Below are 5,000 nucleotides of genomic sequence, written 5' to 3' on the forward strand. Positions count from 1 at the left end.
CTGAGACATGCATGGCTTAATCTTTGAGACAAGCATATGACTACTGGCAGGATCAACCAGGGAGCTGCGTCAACTAGAGCTGAGCAGCCGGCCGCCCGGGAGTGTGTCCCGGGGGCCCGCGCGAACACGCAAGCGTCCGCTCAATTATTCTGCAAACAGGAGGAGGCTGAGCTCCCCTGCACAATACACCTCGAAACCCTCTCAGGTCCCGGCGGCGCGCAGCGCCGTCCTAAGTACTTGGTCGGGTTCGAGAGAGGCGCAATCGCCCGGAGTTTGGCGAGTAGACGCTTTAGGTGCGACCACCCGTGCTCCCAACTGAGCTTGCCGCTGCCGACAGAGGCCCGGGAGCGTGCTGTCGTGGCATTGCCGGCGGGAGACAACACGCGCCACCTACGGTGGCCGGCAGCTCCAACGCCAGCGCCACAGAAGGACAAAAGCCCCACTTGGGTGCCGAAGCGAACTCTCCCAGCACAGCGCACGCGCCAACACGTCCGCACAGCTGCGATACAAACCACCTGCGAGAACCGCAGAGGCGACCGAGCAGCAGACGGCGTCGCGGCGCCGAGCGCCGGGCGGCGGCGCATCCTCAGCGCACACAGTCCTCAATCGGACCAGCACACTGCAGATGTCCACCGCGCTTCGCACCGGGCCCGCGAGGACCTACTTTGGCCGCACGGCGCCGCGTGCAGGGTGCGCCGGCGCGCAGCTGCGCCGCCTGCCGCCTCCGTCGGCCGGCGCGCCTGCCACTGGCCGCCCCCACCAGCCGGCTGTAGCGCGTGCGCCCACGCACCGCGCGGCCAGCACGCCGGGAGGCCCCCCCTCACCGGCCGGGGACGGTCCCACCCAGCCACCGCCGCGTATCGCTTCACACCCACATGCCATTCACGTTCGTGGGCATGGTGGGTATCGCTGAAACAACCGGTTGGTAGCTCAACCGATCGTCGCCATCACTGATTCACCTCTAGCGAGAACAACCGCACCACAACCGTTTACCAGTTGTTCATTTGCGTAACGTCACCAGCAAACGTAGACGTCCATCGCCATTTGCAAATTCAACGATTGTTGCATGCCTGTGTCAGGTGTCACGACACACTATGTCTGCCCACATACACGCAACAACATGTGCACGCTTCGCGAACACGTGGAAGGTGGCCCCCGTACGTATGCGATGTCCATTGCGCGAACGACTGTCAACCGGCCTCTGTCGCATGTCGCAGATGTGGAACGCAGTGCACCATGCTATCACGGTGTGTGAGAAGAGACGACTACGTCTGACAACACGCGCCACTACATCAACAGACGGCTCATGCTGATCGCCATCCACGGCATACCATACTGCAATCCAGCTCTTATAGGGAGACGACACGTAGCTGAGTGCACAATATTTGGACCGTATGGTTCGCCGTTGTTGGCGCAGTCGTGGTACGGTCACACATGTACCACGATGTATCATTCAGTACATGAGGACCAATGTGCAGTACAGTGTGTGATTTGGACGTACAACATCAGCGGACAGTTGACACACGCCGTACCACAACGTAGGCTGTGCTTCGCCATGCAAATGCCAATGAACAACTGCGAAGGGCATTGAGCATGTACGTCCTGCTGCCATCCGCATTACAGTGTATAGCTGCAAGGTGTTTAACATGAAGCGATACTCTGGGGACCAGGCAGTGCGAGTAGCAAACTATATTGCGGGGGTTGCAGTTAGGCAACACCACACTAATTTAACGCGTCGTATGACAATTACAGAGCAGGTTAAGGCCCAACGTGTGTTGGGTTAAGGCCCAACGTGTGTTGGGTTAAGGCCCAACGTGTGTTGGGTTAAGGCCCAACGTGTGTTGGGTTAAGGCCCAACGTGTGTTGGGTTAAGGCCCAACGTGTGTTGGGTTAAGGCCCAACGTGTGTTGGGTTAAGGCCCAACGTGTGTTGGGTTAAGGCCCAACGTGTGTTGGGTTAAGGCCCAACGTGTGTTGGGTTAAGGCCCAACGTGTGTTGGGTTAAGGCCCAACGTGTGTTGGGTTAAGGCCCAACGTGTGTTGGGTTAAGGCCCAACGTGTGTTGGGTTAAGGCCCAACGTGTGTTGGGTTAAGGCCCAACGTGTGTTGGGTTAAGGCCCAACGTGTGTTGGGTTAAGGCCCAACGTGTGTTGGGTTAAGGCCCAACGTGTGTTGGGTTAAGGCGCAACGTGTGTTGGGTTAAGGCGCAACGTGTGTTGGGTTAAGGCGCAACGTGGGTTACGTTAAGGCGCAACGTGGGTTACGTTAAGGCGCAACGTGGGTTACGTTAAGGCGCAACGTGGGTTACGTTAAGGCGCAACGTGGGTTACGTTAAGGCGCAACGTGGGTTACGTTAAGGCGCAACGTGGGTTACGTTAAGGCCCAATATAGGTTAGGTTAAGGCCCAATATAGGTTAGGTTAAGGCCCAATATAGGTTAGGTTAAGGCCCAATATAGGTTAGGTTAAGGCCCAATATAGGTTAGGTTAAGGTACAATATAGGTTAGGTTAAGGTACAATATAGGTTAGGTTAAGGTACAATATAGGTTAGGTTAAGGTACAATATGGGTTAGGTTAAGGTACAATATGGGTTAGGTTAAGGCGCAATATGGGTTAGGTTAAGGCGCAATATGGGTTAGGTTAAGGCGCAATATGGGTTAGGTTAAGGCGCAATATGGGTTAGGTTAAGGCGCAATATGGGTTAGGTTAAGGCGCAATATGGGTTAGGTTAAGGCGCAATATGGGTTAGGTTAAGGCGCAATATGGGTTAGGTTAAGGCGCAATATGGGTTAGGTTAAGGTACAATATAGGTTAGGTTAAGGTACAATATAGGTTAGGTTAAGGTACAATATAGGTTAGGTTAAGGTACAATATGGGTTAGGTTAAGGTACAATATAGGTTAGGTTAAGGCACAATATGGGTTAGGTTAAGGCGCAATATGGGTTAGGGTAAGGCGCAATATGGGTTAGGTTAAGGCGCAACGTGGGTTACGTTAAGGCGCAACGTGGGTTACGTTAAGGCGCAACGTGGGTTACGTTAAGGCGCAACGTGGGTTACGTTAAGGCGCAACGTGGGTTACGTTAAGGCCCAATATAGGTTAGGTTAAGGCCCAATATAGGTTAGGTTAAGGCCCAATATAGGTTAGGTTAAGGCCCAATATAGGTTAGGTTAAGGCCCAATATAGGTTAGGTTAAGGTACAATATAGGTTAGGTTAAGGTACAATATAGGTTAGGTTAAGGTACAATATGGGTTAGGTTAAGGCGCAATATGGGTTAGGTTAAGGCGCAATATGGGTTAGGTTAAGGCGCAATATGGGTTAGGTTAAGGCGCAACGTGGGTTACGTTAAGGCGCAACGTGGGTTACGTTAAGGCGCAACGTGGGTTACGTTAAGGCGCAACGTGGGTTACGTTAAGGCGCAACGTGGGTTACGTTAAGGCCCAATATAGGTTAGGTTAAGGCCCAATATAGGTTAGGTTAAGGCCCAATATAGGTTAGGTTAAGGCCCAATATAGGTTAGGTTAAGGTACAATATGGGTTAGGTTAAGGTACAATATGGGTTAGGTTAAGGTACAATATAGGTTAGGTTAAGGCGCAACGTGGGTTACGTTAAGGCCCAATATAGGTTAGGTTAAGGCCCAATATAGGTTAGGTTAAGGCCCAATATAGGTTAGGTTAAGGCCCAATATAGGTTAGGTTAAGGCCCAATATAGGTTAGGTTAAGGTACAATATAGGTTAGGTTAAGGTACAATATAGGTTAGGTTAAGGTACAATATGGGTTAGGTTAAGGTACAATATGGGTTAGGTTAAGGTACAATATAGGTTAGGTTAAGGCACAATATGGGTTAGGTTAAGGCGCAATATGGGTTAGGTTAAGGCGCAATATGGGTTAGGTTAAGGCGCAATATGGGTTAGGTTAAGGCGCAATATGGGTTAGGTTAAGGCGCAATATGGGTTAGGTTAAGGCACAATACGGGTTAGGTTAAGGCACAATACGGGTTAGGTTAAGGCACAATACGGGTTAGGTTAAGGCACACATTGTTGTAAGGAAAGGTGTTTTCGGGGGGGGGGGGGCTGGTTTGTTGATTGTGATTATCGTAAGTAAATGACTGCGGCATCATCTGATTTGCCACGTCAGGGTGCACCTTTGGCTCATAACAGGCGGCGCTCTGATTCCATGCTTGTGGCAGACCTGTGTCTTTCATTCGTGCCATTGTTTGTGTGGTGTGACAGGAGGCAGTATTGTGATGTTGGGTGCACCCCTGTGTAGGACATGTGTGGGTGTTGGTGGCTTAGCTGAGCAATGGTGGTTGTCGGAAGGGTGGGATATTCTGTTTTCCGAGTGGACCTCCCGGTCTGGTTATGATAGTGTGGATTGTCTAATGTGGCAGAGAGGATGCACTGGGTGTTGTTCCATGCTGGTGCTTAGATATTGTCTGTGTGCCTGTTACAGGCAGAGAGTAGTGCGTGATAAGAGTGTCTGGCTGACGTGTGATTGTGAGCAGAGTCTTTCAGCATGTATACGGACAGTTGTATACATTATCTGTATTCTGATGGCTCTATCTATTACTAATCAGCGCCGTGTATACGTTTAATCCGGTTCCAGTCGAAACTATTGTATCTCTGTACATTAGTGACACGGCGAGCCCGCTATGTAGTTACTCGTCTCGGCAGCTTCCACCGGTGTATGGCAAATGATTATAAGGAATCAGTCTAGTCGTCAATACCGATAGTGTGACGTCACATGTCTGGGGTGGGGGACGCTGCGCCCTTCCGGTGGGTCATGGCCTAGGAAGACTCTTCCCACGCAGGGGGGCTTGGACTGTCATTGACTCTTCCGAGTAATATACTTGCCGTACGTTTTTGCGACTGCGAGTGCAACGCTCACCGGTACCGACATGGATGGAGCGCCTCCTAGCTGCCGCTGAGCATCTGCATTCGTACAGAGAGCAACGCGCTCGCGTCTGTAGCTCGTACGTGGTACAGCTCGCAGCTCATGTAT

General features: G+C 51.8%; 1 non-coding gene across 1 annotated transcript in view; it reads right to left on the reverse strand.

The window, feature by feature from the left end:
- LOC124593249 overlaps positions 1-63 on the reverse strand; it is a 1,910-nt gene extending 1,847 nt beyond the window's left edge. Inside the window, exon 1 of the ribosomal RNA XR_006977903.1 lies at positions 1-63. This exon is cut by the window's left edge and continues 1,847 nt beyond it. This is a non-coding gene — a ribosomal RNA (small subunit ribosomal RNA).
- Between the last annotated feature and the right edge of the window lie 4,937 nt (positions 64-5,000).

The sequence above is a fragment of the Schistocerca americana genome, unplaced genomic scaffold (assembly GCF_021461395.2).
Source record: "Schistocerca americana isolate TAMUIC-IGC-003095 unplaced genomic scaffold, iqSchAmer2.1 HiC_scaffold_976, whole genome shotgun sequence".
Taxonomy (NCBI): domain Eukaryota; kingdom Metazoa; phylum Arthropoda; class Insecta; order Orthoptera; family Acrididae; genus Schistocerca; species Schistocerca americana.